Below are 15,896 nucleotides of genomic sequence, written 5' to 3'. Positions count from 1 at the left end.
ACCACCAGGGAGGGAAACCCTGGTCAAAGGGGGTGTCAGCTCCCTGCTCCTGTTGGGAGTAAGAGCAGTTCCCACCCCTCGTATGTTTATGCTCCGTGTGCCCTGCCTGCTGGATCACAGGATGTGGGGCAGGAACAGACCCTTCCTTGTGTTGGGCAAGAGCTGCAGGATGGACGTGAGGAATGGCTCCCAGCACGTGCAGAGTGAAGGCTGGGCACATGTTCATGCAGAATATGAGCAAATGTGATCTTTGAAAGTTGCAGGTAGGGAAGCTTGCTCCAGTAGGTTCCAAATTGTCATTTGGCATTTCCAGCTGTGAGAGGGCTTCTACATGTATGTCAACTTGGGATGCAGGCTGGGAAATGTAAGCTCTAGAGAGCCTGAATGATGATGGTGTTTCATAAATGAATCTTTCAGCCTGCAGGTTAAACCCAATCCAGAATTTTCATGGACTACTTCTGCCCAGAAACACAGCCAGAGAAAATGCTACAGAGCATTTGTAAGCTTCTTGCCTCCCCAATACAAAAGCCGTGATGATAACCCTAAGCCTAGTCCAACCTTCTCCCAACAGATAGCAATCAACTATGGCTGGCAAAAGGCAGGAATGTGTACCTTCCTGGGAGGGAAAGGAGGGTTTCCCCTCGCCTTCTTTCCAGTTTCTCCTGTGATACTGCCAGGAAAGTGTAGAGCAAGAGCTAGAAGCAGGGCTGAGGGATGCGGTGCCTGAGAAGATACTGCCTATGGGATTTTTGAATGCTGTGGGGAAGTTGAAGCAGAGCATGAGCAGGTTCTGCCCCATTCTTCTCCCTGTGAAAAGGCAAAACAGAGTCATGGTGCCCTTCTGAGCCTCATCCTCACTTTAGACTCTGCCCTGATACCCTGGCTGTCCCACCCTTCCTTTCCCTAACCCAAGCAACCTAGCTGGAAAAGGAAGCCACGCAGGAGCTTCTCAAAGGGATGAACAGTTGGGTGCCTCATCTTGTCTCCAACCAAGTGATGGTAACCTGCGGAGTCAGAAGGCCCTTTAAGAACAGCCCCAAGCTGGGTTTTTCCACCCTTGCCTTTCCTCAGCCTAGCACGTTCTCAGGAGTCTCAGCAGTTAGTGGCCCATATGGGGCAGAGCCTTTCACAGGTGGTGGGTGCCTATGAGTAGCCCCACAGGATGGGGCTGCGACCTGATCCCCAAATGCCCCGGAGGCATGGGAGAACTGCTGTTGGGAGGAGAAAGTGCAGGAGAGGCGAGGTATGCAATGAGCTGGCCTGCAGGGCTATGACATGGCTTTGTCTGCACTGTCAAGGGAGTTAGCTGGTGACCTTGTGCTGGGTGGGGTTGTGTTGGGTACTGCAAAGTCTGAATTAATATTGAACTTGTGGTCCCTCTTTGTTTCTTAGAGTGAGTCTCTTTCGCATCAGGCACGTGAGGAGAGTAGAGGCTGCAGACCCTGAGTGATATTCCTACTGCAAAATTGCCTTTTCCTGCCTACCCTAAGCCTGTTAGCTGGTTTACTTTGGTAAGCTATTGCTGCATGAAAACATAGCAGGAGCCTATCATGCTACTTCTGCCCACTGCATCTCCTTTTTCAAAGTACAGCTGAAAGAGAAGGAATGGCTATTTGGCTTTTGCTGACACTAGTCCACCATTTTCTTTTCTCTCAGACTTTGCAATTACTCAGTCTGCAGCTTTTCCCAGCTGTGGTCTGAAGGTAGTCTGAAGCTCTAAGGCTATGTCAGCCCACCAGTAAGCACAGAACCCCCTGCTCCACATAAAAAAAAAAAAAAAAAGTAAAAAATACCATGCACTGATGCCAGTCCTCAGATTATTTTCTCTGGACCTGCAAAAGGGGTTGGTCTCTGAGATACGGAAGTCAACCTCCCCTAGCTTTACGCCTAAAACTTATTAATCAGTTTAGGAATGGCCCTCACTTCAGTCCTTTCCAGTTCCTTCTGTGATCCTTGCAGGTAAGGGTGGGTTTGGAAGGGAGCATGAGGTGGGTGAGGGATGGGGACAAGGTTGGGGGAAGCAGAGCCCCAGAAGAGCCTGCCTGTGACACTTTGAATGTTGCGGGGAAGTTAAATGTTGGTATGAGAAGGTTCTGCTCTGTTGGGAAGGTACTGTTGGCCTCCCTTGGGGGAAAGAAGAGGAAAACAGAGATGAAGAGCAGGAAGCTGTTCTCTCTCCTGAGAAACATTCTGTCACACCAGTGTCTCCAGCACTGTCAGAAGATAATCGTACTTGGGCAGTGTTGTTCCTAGTCTAAAATCATTACATGCTTCTAATAGTTCCGTGCAAGTGATACTACATTTAATTGTGTTTTGTAGCCAACTAAACTAGATAGATAGTACTCTGTAATGAAGGAAGACAGGCTTTCTTTTTTACCTTCAGGATAGAGAAACCATTCACCTTCACTGTAATAGAGTCACATCTTTGAGGAACTCTCTTCAAAGAGCCTCCATCACTTCTCCCCACCTTTCTAAAACAGCAAATACGGTTTGCTTGCTATCAGGCAAGAAATTAAGATCCTACTTGACATTAACTAGGTGTCAATGTTAAAGTAATATAACAGGGCTGTAGACTGAAACTTTATTAATGTACTTTGATTTTTTAAATTTTTTTTTCAAGCAGTTGATGGGGATCTTCTCTTAGTGTTTGAAGATTGAGTTGGTATTGAATTTAAGAGTTTTAGGGACTGTAATAAAATGAAAATTAATATTTATGTGGCCTACAGAAGCATAGGCATGGTTAACTGACACTTTCAGTAAATGTACATAACCTGTCCTGCTGCTGTAATTAGTATTGAGGTTTGCATTAAAAACTACTAGCAAAGAGATAGCCGCACCTAACTCCATTTTTCTGGGATTCTTTCACAATGTGATTTTGTAATGCTCAATTAGATACATAAGAAGTGGTTTTCAGTTATTTGAAATAATTTTTCAGTTATTCAGAAATCACAAGATCAAAAAGAAAATTAACGTAATGTGGCAAGTTTATTACCTCAAGAATTACCTAAGTATACATGCAAATACGCATGTCCCAAAAATCAGCACCAAGTGACATCTGCCTGTATGTCCACACAATGAGCAGTTTGGGTTTTTAATGAATTTGCAATCATAATAAGAATGTATTAACTAAAAGGGCATAATGTGAGAGCAAATTAATTAAGCACTACTTTTTAATTAAAAACAGCGTGTGAACAGCAAGATTTATTTTTCAATCCATCTTTACTACTGCAACAGTTAAAATAAGCCATGAAAATTACTGCTTCATTGTGTTGTTCCAGTGCCAATATGATCAAAATAAGTGATTTGTATAAAATCAGAAAGTTATTTTGAGAAACCTGATCAATATATACAGATTGTAGTTGTAGTAAACAGCAATGTTGTGAGCAGCTTTTGAATAAGCTAGTCATTTTATAACATCAGGAATGCCACATATCCCTCCAGTGTTTACTGGAGTAAGGAATTCTCGTCTTCATTAAGAATTCATTCATTAGTTTTCTTTATCTTCTTACCCCAGTCTCTGCAACCATTTCAGAAAAGGCACCTTTTCATTGTAGCAAATTATGAGGTGTATCTTATTCTAGAATCCTTCCTGCATCCAGAACAAGCACTCTACAATGCAAAAGCAGAAGGGTTACAGGAAAAGAAAAACCAGCTCTTCAACCATATTTTCCAGTCCTAATACAGATATCTCTGGATAATGGGTACTCTTATTTAGAAGAAATATCATTGCACTAGGTAATTCATCGGTTTCTAAAGCTAGGAACTCCTATATTAAAAAAAGCCTTTTGAAAAGCCTATATGAAAAAAAGCCTTTTTGCTTAATTGGTAACAATGCTACAGTATAGTCCATTTACTGTAGAGAATTAAGTGGTCTTAATAGTAGCTTATCCCTGTACCTTAGCAGGAAAAATATTAAATCTGTAATTAGAAGGGGGAAACAGAACACAGGCTATCAATATTTAATTAATACTGATGCTCAAGTCTTTTGTGATACCTTGGATTGTACAGATACAAAGACACTAAGGTAAAAAGTGTTGGAGTGTAAATTTTAGTAAGTCAGTCTGAAAACTGATGCATTTAAAGGAAGCCATTTATTTTAAAAATGGCTTACCAAAACTCACTTACCTCCCTGAATCCATGACTCTATGTACCTTGAGGGCTATAGTTAATATTGTGCAGTTGTAAAACTCTCTTTTGATGCTGGACTGTACCCAGTTATCTGTTTCCATGTCAACAGAAGCTGTCGCCTCATCTAGGATCAGGGTTTTTGTCTTTCGTAGCAAAACACAGGCCAGACAGACCAGCTGTCTCTGCCCAATATTGTTAAAATACATTTGAGAAGGTCAGGTCAGGCACATTGAGGAAGGGGAGAACAATATAAAGTTGAGATTACTGCGGAGCCTATCTCTTCTATCTTTCTTAACAACACTGTATACTTCTAAAAAGACTAGTGAAATATGTTCACCTCATTTTGGAAGTTTTGATTTCTTCTTGCTCAGCATACCAATAATAGTTAAGGTGTGACTTTTTAACACCTGTGGCTGAACTTTGAAGTGTAAACCTAGTCTTGCCTTCAACTTATATATTCACATTATAATGGGGACTCTGAATAAGCCAAATTGAGTGCTAAACCACTTTTTAATAATGTTCAGTGTAAAAGTTTGGATACTCCTGTATGTTAGCTGTGGTGTATGCCTTCTAGGAACGTCCTCCTGAAAATGATCTGTCAAAAAAATTCGAGTTGATGTTCAGTACACTCCATTTAAGACCTGGCCCTTTGGCTGCTGGAAGCTTCAGTATTTGTCTCCTAGAGGTTAGAGTCCTTTTATTTCAAGCATCACCTTCCTTACATAACAATGAGTTAATGTTTTACAAAGAAAAAATGAGTTGCTTTGCCTAAGCAAATAAAGCAAAGGCACAAGCGCTCTGCAGTTCTGCCTTCCTTCCAGGTTTGTGGGTTTTGAGGTTGTTTTGTTTTGTTTTGTTTTGTTTTTTAAATTTAGATAAATGAGCACTTTTCTATCCAAATCTAAATAGGGGGTGCATGAAATGCCCCTTCTTCCCCCCCACTCCTTTACACCTACTCATATTCTGAGCTGAAAATAGTCTACTTCCTTGGCTTCCCATACAGAACAGGCCATAGGACTTTATACAGTTGTGACCAGTTGGCCACCTCAAGGAAACTCATACTACCAGAATAATTCTACCTAGAATGACAGAAGTGTCATTTTTATACCGATACTTTCTGAAGTAAATTCTCTGGAAGAAACAGTTTTACACTACCAGAAAAATAACTGCAATAGCACTTCTTATTTATATACCTGAGATTTTCACCACCTTCTGAAATCTCATGAAGGAGCTTCTTTGGGAGTGACTGGACAAAATCCTTTAAGTCACACAGTTCCAGTACCTCCCACAATTCAAGATCAGAGTGGGAGGATCCAAATTTGACTGCAGTGTCCCAGAAACCAAGACGGAGTCCTAAATAACAGCAGAGTGTGAGTGCGCAATTCCAACACAAACCTAAAAAAGTCTCCCAAAAATCCTTACATTAACATAGGGAACTGGGACAAATAATTTTGGAAATTAAGCTTTGCAAGGGAAATTGTAACATTTTGAAGCTGGTGGATGAAAAGACAAGATCACGCGGGGTCTCAGTGTGCTCAGTTCTTCATTAATGTGAAACGTAAAGAGCAAAAGATTTCTTATGCGTTCTCTGTGCTACTGGTTCTATGGCTGACTAAAGACCTGCCCAGCATCTGGCAACTGCAACAACATATGAATTATTACTATTGTCAAGTTTGTGAAGCACTGGATATTACATTCATGAGCACTGCTAAGAAAAAATAGAAGGCTATGATTGTAAGTCAAATTTTCTTAATTTCCTACAGGAAAGGTGACATATTCAGCAATAAGAACAAAAAAAAGCATTTGTTGCATAAATGTTTATTCAATGAGCATCACTAGCTTCTGTGCACTGAATACAGCAGGGAATGTCTGGAAAAGTACACGTAGACTAGTAGATGCCAGGATGCATATGGGCCACAACCAACACTTACGACTGTAGAAACAAGCATTTCAGTAGTTAAGTCTGAACACCTTTTTAGGATGTACATAAAAGCCTTTTTCTTAAAAAGGCACATTTAAGAAGTCGGTACTTGACAACATATGAATACCTGCACAGATTTATAAACAGAACCGATGTTTTTAGAGGCAGTGAACAGACACATTGACTAAGTGCAGTCACAGTGGCTATGATCCAATAGGCCCATAGCCTATATGGTCCATAGCCAGTAGGATCCAACAGCCAACGACATTCACTAGCAAGTTGCATGCAAGTGGAACACTGATAATTTTGAGGGAGCTAGGTGACCAAAAAGGACTGTTAAAATGGTATGAGATCTTGTGTATATTCTTCATTTAAACTTCATGTTGCTTGCACTAGAACATCCTTAAAGTAATTTGCAAATCTGTACTTTATGATGATTGTTAAAAACTGTTTGTATGAGATATATTTGACTGATCTGAAAGTGTGCACATTGAAAGCTTTGCTATCTTGCCATGCCCTTTTTTCTGTCCCAGACTTTTATCTTCACTCCAGACTTCACCTACTCTCCACAAGCTCCAGCCTCCATTTTTCCACCCTTCCAGTTCTAGTTTCCTTGTCTGATCCCAGCTTGTTAGTTTACTGAACTTTCCTGTACCTCTCTCAACTTACTTGCCTTGATGTGGATCCAATATACTCCATCCACAGTAAATCAGACCTGCAATTGCAGTTGAGAAAATACTGTGTAATTTACAAATGTCAGATATTGTGCAGATTCGTAGAGTATTAATTGCTTAAAACAAGAAAAATGTTACAATCGAGCATGTATGAATTGTTGTGTTTTGAAGTCCTGCGGCATAATCAAATTTGGTTCAGTATTGTCATTTCTGACCCTGAAGTTATATCAAAAACTGTAACTTTATCATTCCCCTGAACAAATACATTTCTCAAAGGAAAAGCGGCCAAGGATGGATCTGGTCTTTATGGGGGACTTCTGGTCCTCATGGGGGACTTCAAAACCACCCCGATATCTGTTGGAGGGCCAACACAGCAGGGCATAAGCAATCCGGGAGGTTCCTGGAATGCATCAATGATAACTTCCTTCCCCAAGTGGTAGAACGAGGAGAGGTGCTATGCTGGACCTTGTTCTCACCAACAAGGAGGGGCTGCTGGGGAATGTGAAGCTCAAGGGCAGCCTTGGCTGCAGTGACCATGAAATGGTGGAGTTCAAGATCCTTAGGGCACCGAGGAGGGCGCACAGCAAGCTCACTACCCTGGACTTCAGGAGAGCAGACTTTGGCCTCTTCAGCGACCTGCTTGGTAGAGTGCCACGGGACACAGCCCTGGAGGGAAGAGGGGCCCAAGAAAGCTGGTTAATATTCAAGGATCGCCTCCTCCAAGCTCAGGAGTGATGCATCCCAACAAAGAGGAAATCAGGCAAAAACGCCAGGAGGCCTGCATGGATGAACAAGGAGCTCCTGGACACACTCAAACACAAAAAGGAAGCCTACAGAGGGTGGAAGCAAGGACAGGTAGCATGGGAGGAATACAGAGAAATTGTCCAAGCAGCCAGGGATCACATTAGGAAAGCTAAAGCCCTGATAGATTTAAATCTGGACAGAGACATCAAGGGCAACATCTATTGGTATGTCAGGGATAAAAGGAAGACTAGGGAAAATGTGGGCCCCCTCCAGAACGAAATGGGAGACCTGGTTACCCTGGATACGGAGAAGGCGGCGGTACTCAATGACTTTTTTGCCTCGGTCTTCACCAGCAAATGCTCGAGCTTCACCGCCCAAGCCGCAGAAGGCAGGGACTGGGAGAATGAAGAGCTGCCCACTGTAGGAGACCATGGTCTCAGGTTCGAGACCATCTAAGGAACCTGAAGGTGCACAAGTCCATGGGACCCAACGAGATCCACCCGCGGGTCCTGAGGAACTGGCGAATGAAGTTGCTAAGCCACTATCTACCATATTTGAGAAGTCATGGCAGTCCAGTGAAGTTCCCACTGACTGGAAAAGGGGAAACATAAAAAGGGAAAAAAGGAAGACCCGGGGAACTACAGGCCAGTCAGTCTCACCTCTGTGCCTGGGAAGATCATGGAACAGATCCTCCTGGAAGCTATGTTGAGGCACATGGAGGATAGGGAGGTGATTTGAGACCGCCAGCATGGCTTCACCAAGGGCACGTCCTGCCTGACCAACCTAATGGCCTTCTATGATGGAGTGACTACATCAGTGGACATGGGAAGGACTACCGATGTCGTCTATCTGGACCTCTGTAAGGCCTTTGACACGGTCCCCCACAACATCCTTCTCTCTAAACTGCAGAGGTATGGATTTGATGGGTGGACTGTCGGGTGGATGAGGAGTTGGTTGGATGGACGCATCCAGAGGGTAGTGGTCAACGGCTCAATGTCCAGATGGAGATCGGTGACAACTGGTGTCCCGCAGGGGTCCGTATTGGGACCGGTACTGTTTAATATCTTCGTCAATGACATAGACAGTGGGATCGAGTGCACCCTCAGCAAGTGTGCAGATGACACCAAGCTGAGTGGTGCAGTTGACACACCTGAGGGACGGGATGCCATCCAGAGGGACCTGGACAAGCTCGAGAAGTGGGCCCCTGTGAACCTCACAAGGCCAAGTGCAGGGTCCTGCACCTGGGTCGGGGTAACCCCCCGTATCAACAGGCTGGGGGGATGAAGGGATTGAGAGCAGCCCTGCCGAGAAGGACTTGGGGGTACTGGTGGGCGAAAAGCTGGACATGAGCCGACAATGTGCACTCGCAGCCCAGGCCAACCGTATCCTGGGCTGCATCAAAAGAAGCGTGGCCAGCAGGTCGAGGGAGGTGATTCTGCCCCCCTACTCTGCTCTGGTGAGACCCCACCTGGAGTACTGCGTCCAGCTCTGGAGCCCTCAGCACAGGAAAGACATGGACCTGTTGGAGCGGGTCCAGAGGAGGGCCACAAAAATGATCAGGGGGATGGAACACCTCTCCTATGAAGAAAGGCTGAGAGAGTTGGGGTTATTCAGCCTGGAGAAGAGAAGGCTTCGGGGAGACCTTACTGCAGCCTTTCAGTACTTAAAGGGGGGGTTATAAGAAAGATGGGGACAAGCTTTTTAGCAGGGCCCGCTGCAACAGGACAAGGGGTAATGGTTTTAAACTAAAAGAGGGTAGGTTTAGACTAGATATAAGGAAGAAATTTTTTACAATGAGGGTGGTGAAACACTGGAACAAGTTGCCCAGAGAGATGGTAGATGCCCCATCCCTGGAAATATTCAAGGTCAGGTTGGACGGGGCTCTGAGCAACCTGATCTAGTTGAAGATGTCCCTGCCCACGGCAGGGGGGTTGGACTAGATGACCTTTAAAGGTCCCTTCCAACAGAAACTATTCTATGATTCTATGATTTGAAGGAATATATACATATTTTTTTCTATTCAGCTCATTCTTGGAAAGACCCAAGCTATTTTGGTTTAAATATTAGCCTCACCTCCATGCACAGGCTATGGTAGAGACACACAGGAAATATTACAGGGTTAAAGCTCCAGAAAAGCTAGAAAAAAAAATAGATCTTCCTTTGGAAAATGTCAGATGAATTTATTATAAGTGATGTTAACATCACCCATGCACAAAAATGGTTTTACGAATGGCATTCAGGGAACATGCAAAAAGTCTTCAGGTGACCATTAAATTTGTGTTCTAGGTTTTACTCTATACTAAAGCATTTCAACATAAATCAGTTTACCAGCATGAACACAATCCTAATGATATGTGAACTAATCTTGAGTTTCCTGCTCTGTTCTGAAGTAAGCAGGGACAGCTTTATAGAATCATAGAATCATTAAGGTTGGAAAAGACCTCTAAGATCATCGAGTTCAACCGCCAACCCAACACTACCATGCCCGCTAAACTATGTCCCTAACGACAGATCATAGCAGATTAATTTAAATACATATTACATGATTTGTGTATACATCACTTTATTCCCTACATTCTTCAGACATAATTAGAGTTATTTTAAAATATTTTTGCCTTCAGGTGGGACTTGAAAACACCATATGTAGCTATACACATATAGATTATGGAGAACATGAGTTATTCTAGCTAAGACCGTTAAACTAAACCTGGCATAATAAAACCTAATGTCATACCTGTGGTCTCCCTGTTTTGAGGCTTCTTCCGTATAGTTGCCAACACGCAGTTGTGACATTTTTCAGGATAGCATTATGCCAGCAGTACTGAAGATTACTGTCTAATCAAATAGCTAAGATTCTCAGAAATTCAATTCTAAAACCTGATAGGCCGAAACAGAGCCTGTTTTCAAAGATCAGTAAAATTCTATTGGAGTTTTATGGCTCTGTCTCTTGGCAGCCTGTGGACTTTGGGGTTATAATTTCTCCAAAAAAAAGGAAGCGTCTTGTGTTAGTCAAAAAAAATAATAGTTATCTCTAAAACACATCTCACCTGTGGAATAATGTTAAGATTTCCACGTGGGTCATGGAGTCCAATAGTTGATATATCAATTCCATTGTTAATTATTTTGCCTTCAGATCCCTCTAGAACTCTAAACAAGCAATTTGTGAGTGTTGATTTACTAGCTCCTGTTCTTCCAACAATTCCAACCTGAAACAGAAAGTTTTCTGATGAAGACTGTAACTTTCCATCCTACACATTCTATATGAAAAATGATTAGAGAATTCAGTTTCAACTTTCAGTTCAAAACTTCAGTTTCTTTCACCAACATGCAATCCTATAGATGGATAAAACTGTTTAAAACTCACTTTTGCAACACGTGACTCACAATCACAGCTCTCCCTCAGAAGGCTTGTTCAGTGGGAATCCTTTCCTTTTCCCCTCCCTTTTGTCTAGCACTCCTCAGGTCAAACCAATGACTCCAAACTAGGTCTCGCTTGGTGTTCCTTGATCCCAAACGCAGTTGATTAGCACTCATCTGGCAGCGTATTTCTCTACATAAATATTCAGCACAGTGAACAAGAGGTTTAATTTCAAATTTGGATCTTCCTTAAAACTGCCAAATTCATAAAACATTATCTCAGTTTCTTACAGGGCTAAGAATTTCTTCACAGTAGGAGAAAATACTTTTCCTTTTCTGATTTGTCTTTTCTTCAATGCCTTATCCACTTAATATCATCTTGCTGTATCTGGTATTGGAGTGTCTTCATATGAAATCTTTTTGAAGTAGAAAGTTGGAAAACAGAATTCTATACCTCTGATTTATTTCTTATTATATACAGTACCTTCTCTTTACTCTGTGTCTGAAAAGAGACATCATTCACGGCTAAATCAAGATCCTTTCTGTACTGAGCCTTGTAGTTAACAAACGCTATTATTGCTTTATTCGGCCACCCCACTGGTGGTCTTTTTGACATTATCCACTGTTCCTGGAATTAAAACCATTGGTATTTCAGTATAGGATGGTAAAAATGTTACAAGTTAATAAAAACATTAGGAAAATTATATGTATCTTTAAAAATCCCAGCAGGTTTAGGATTATTCCAATGCAATATAAGGGAAGGAGAACCTACTTTCATGAACACTGGGCAGAAACATTCCAGCTGGGTTTTTTAGGGGTTTTGGGTTGTGTTTTTTTTAAACAACATGTTATACATTCATTTAAAACAGTAAACTCAGTTTAACTGGGTAGTTGCTAATAGTCTGGTATTGTGTTCATGCTGGTATCTGTTCCATCAGTCGACAGGAACTGAATTTAACCTGATGCCTAATCTCCCAGATATTTAAAATCCATATTTTATGAGAAACATTTTGTTTTAAGAAGAGGAGCAGGAGAGAACAGAAAGATGGGAATAAAGGTTAAAAAACATAAACATGGGGGAAGGGTAAAAGAGAATGAAGATGTAGAAGAGAGTCTTGTTTCCGAGACAGACCAAGGCTCTTACACTTCCGTACTTGACATGGGCATTACTTTCAGAAAAGCACAATAACCAAGGCAAATCGGTTTGAAACAAATGTATCTCCAGATATGAGGTGAGTAACAGTTAGGGGTCTGACAGGCCTCTCTTCCCCTCTTAAAATGCTCCTCTTGGTTGCACATAGCATAGAGGGTTCACTTGAGCTGTAGTTGCATTAGTCTTACTACAAAATCTATTGCTAAGAAGGATGCCAAGAAATTTACTGGTCAAAATAGGAATAAAACTGCTATGACTATAAATGTAATGAAGAAGCTACATATCCTTCTCAATGTAAAAAAAAAAAAAGAGAAAGTATTTAACAACAAATTATAACCTGCTATTACCACTCACCAACATTAAAGTCAACGTGAGTAATTTTCTATGCACATAAATTAAATATTCAAGAAGAATTTTCACCATTTCAAGAAGAATGCTCACCTCTTTATCCATTTTTGCATATTCACAAACTCTTGCAATTGAAAGTGCATTGGTCTCAATTTCACATGCTTTACGCACTCAAAAATTTAGACTCTGAATTATCTGGGGAAATAGTTGCATCGTAGAACGTAAAAATTTGACTCTACTAGAATACAGTATACTGATTTCAAAACTTACCCTGAATTTAATCATCTCATAAGGTGGACGCTTAATCACAGAAGGCAAAAAGTGTATAGAAGATGATGGCACACCAAATGAACTATCACTTAGAAAATCACTGATCACAGTGTTCCTTTGAGCACTTCTTGCCTGCTTTCAGAATGCCCAATGGCTATTGTAATTTTCACTAACATAACAGCTCCAGAAATCTGAAACTACTTCAGGATCAACAGAAAGTGCACAGTAATTGTATGATATGTTGAAAGGAAAACCATATATGGCTCATATTGTGGGTACGCTATTGCACTATTCCCTAGGTAAAGTAAGCTAGCAATACAGAACAAAGAACTTGCAATGGAGATATGTATTTGGTCTATCATGTCTGCCAAATTTGTTGTCTTCAAGCATTGGAAGTAACCTGGTGTCTGTACCTACAGGCACCAGGTAGGTCTTGAGAGTGGAATGGAGAGAAATAAGTCCATTTCCTCTCCTTCCTTTGTGATTCAGTTCAGTTACAGGCAGAGATTAGCAAGAAGAAGATTCTCAGTTCTGGTTTTCAGTCATATACCTGAATCTTTTCCAGATAGGAAGAGTAGGAAAGCAGTATGAGGAGTGAAGGGACCACTAGCCAGGAGTGAACTACTGAAATATAAGTTTGATTTGTTCATAAACTTTTAAGAGGAACTGTTAGTTGAAATGTAGTACAGTCCATGCTCATGATGTATTGGTAAACTTTTTTTTCTTTTTTTTTTTTTTAAATATTGTCATCCTAGACAGCATATGCATATTTTCGGTAAACCTGCTAGTTTCTGGTACATAAAGAAGAAATAATCCTCGTGCTTAGACATAATCTATGCATTCATTAGAAAGACTGGTGGATAAATTGCTCTTGTCCTTCTGTTTCTCACTGGGTTTACTCTGATTAAAGAGAAACACTTAGTTGTGGAATTCTACAGAAGGTGGTCTCAGTCGCAGATGCAGAACTGCAAACAGGGTTTGCAGTTTGAGATGTTTGAGGTGACACTGTTGTAGAAGTAAAATAAGTTCTCATCCACAACATCATTATTTTTTCTAATGAATCTCTTTTGGTGGCCAAATGCTTGAACTGTTGATTGCCCTACAAGAGCCTCACTGAAAAGGGAAATCACAGGAGAATGCAATGCTCCTGCTAGCTGTCGAATTTGTCATGAACTTGCTATGTAGTATCACTAATAAAACAGTACAGACAAACCAGACATTTTAAGTCGCTACAGTTTCTTTTACATTGTTTAAAATATTTGCCATAATTATTTTGTTAAGTAATCTGTTAAGTAATTCCTGTAAATTTTGAATATGAAAAAGTTGGAAGTGTCTATACAGAAAAAAAGCTATTCACAAACAGTATAGAAAAAAAACCTGTCTCTTGGGACACACCAACATTGTAATGATAACATAACTACAATATATAAATTACTGGCAAGGCTAAAATAAGAGAACATTTCCAAATTTTACAGAAAATGTGCTATACCACAAGAGATGTGTAACAACCAATTAAAACTTCTATGTAAACTTTCAAATTAAAATGTCCTGCTTCTTTCTCAGCCTTTATTTCTTCAATGTAATGATGTCTGTATTTAAATTCCTTAGCAGAGACTGAATCCAGGCACTCTTTTCCTTCCTCTATACTTTTATTTTAAGAATCTTTTAAGTTCTTTAATCACAGACCACACTTAGAGCATCAAGAAATAGGAATGCAGCCATTAGTCTTTTTGAAACATTACTTTTTGATTTCAGTAGCATAACTGACACTCTAGACAAAAAATAGCACAGGTAGTTTAGGTATCATTCTAATTCACATCTGCTTCAACTTTTAACTTTCACTATAATATACATCCCATTTTTTCAGGTAACTCCATCACATTTCTTGGTAGGATCTATATCAATATTGTATCTTCCTAAGAAAAAGGAAAATATAAAGAGAAAAATGTAAGTTGTTAAAAGTTCCGAAGCATTACAGGATATATTCAAAAAGTACTAATTTTCTTTTAGAAGCCTGAAGATTTTTTCTGAAAGCAATTTCAGATGTGTTCTGTATATATATACATAATTTTTTTTCACATTAAGGAATATTTTAAGCCTGTATCCCTGATTGTTTTGGACATTTAATCCACATACATCTAGAAATCCTTATAAAAGCTTAATGAATTTACTTGGATAGTAAAATAAAAGTATCCCAGGGGAATAATTACCACTATGAATAGTGGTGAGGCAGATGTGATAACTAGAATGGTTCCAATAACAACTAGTGTACAATTTAGCCAAGTTCATAAGTAGTAATGAAAACGTAAGTCCACTATAAAGAAGTCCTGTAACAAGGCACAGAAGAATCAAGATTCTGTGAGTAAGTTTCACTAAAAACTTCAAGAAAGCATCCTTTAAAAATGGAATCAAACTAAAATACCTTCAAAAAAAATTAGTAGGATCCCCCCTGATTATATCCTAATGAAATGTATTCATATATCATTACTATTTGTCTAAAAGTGAAATAGACATAATAGCCTTTAGAATACTCATGGTACATCAGAGAACCAGCTCAGAGTGTGTGGAGTCAAAAAGAGACAGCTCTTGCTATTTTGTTACTCAATACTATTTAGCCTACGAAAAGCATATCAGACTGAAAAGGAGGCCAGGAATTCAAATCCTAACTCTTGTACGCTCCTGTTAATAATTCTAGAAGTGTACTGAAATATTACTAAACTCTTACTGTACACAGTAAAGCTTTTTCAAACCCAGTTTATAATATATTGCTACCAAAGACTAGGGGCTTGAGTGAGACCTAAATCAATTGACCTTTTAGTGTATTACACAGCCACCCTTGGGTCTAGAGAATACAGCAATCAGCAGTCACTGTATTTGAAGTAATCCGTAACGCATTGCAACAATCTAGTTACGATGAGAGTGGGAAGTATTAAAGTTATAGTAAATAACACTTGTTTGTGTATTAGAGGTTCCAATTAAAGCCAAAACACTACAAAAATAGAAAATAACATTCACTCTAAGTCTATATACCTCTGAAAATGTGAATTTAATGTATTAATTGGTTTTGACAATAACATTTGATTCTGATATGCAATATACTATGGAAGAAAAATATAGTTTTTTTTAAAAACAGATCAGGTTTAGGTCTGGTAAGCCTGTTGCACTGCAGGAATAGTCTTTGGGGAATGGCCTCCTCATGATCTTGGATAGGTTCTATACAACTTCTATTAATAACATGTTTTGATGATTTTGTAAGAAAATAGCTTGAGACAGTTCTTCAAGTTTTTATGCACTGAAACAG

The 15,896-nt window shown here is 40.2% G+C and overlaps 1 pseudogene; it reads right to left on the bottom strand.

Moving 5' to 3' along the window:
- Positions 1-3,497: 3,497 nt before the first annotated feature.
- The window catches only part of LOC142073520 (multidrug resistance-associated protein 1-like), a 35,486-nt pseudogene continuing 23,087 nt past the window's right edge, over positions 3,498-15,896 (bottom strand).

This window comes from Calonectris borealis, chromosome 1 (genome assembly GCF_964195595.1).
Source record: "Calonectris borealis chromosome 1, bCalBor7.hap1.2, whole genome shotgun sequence".
Taxonomy (NCBI): Eukaryota; Metazoa; Chordata; class Aves; order Procellariiformes; family Procellariidae; genus Calonectris; species Calonectris borealis.
The sequence above is the reverse complement of the archived record's forward strand: the minus strand, read 5'-3'. Positions and strand labels throughout refer to the sequence as shown.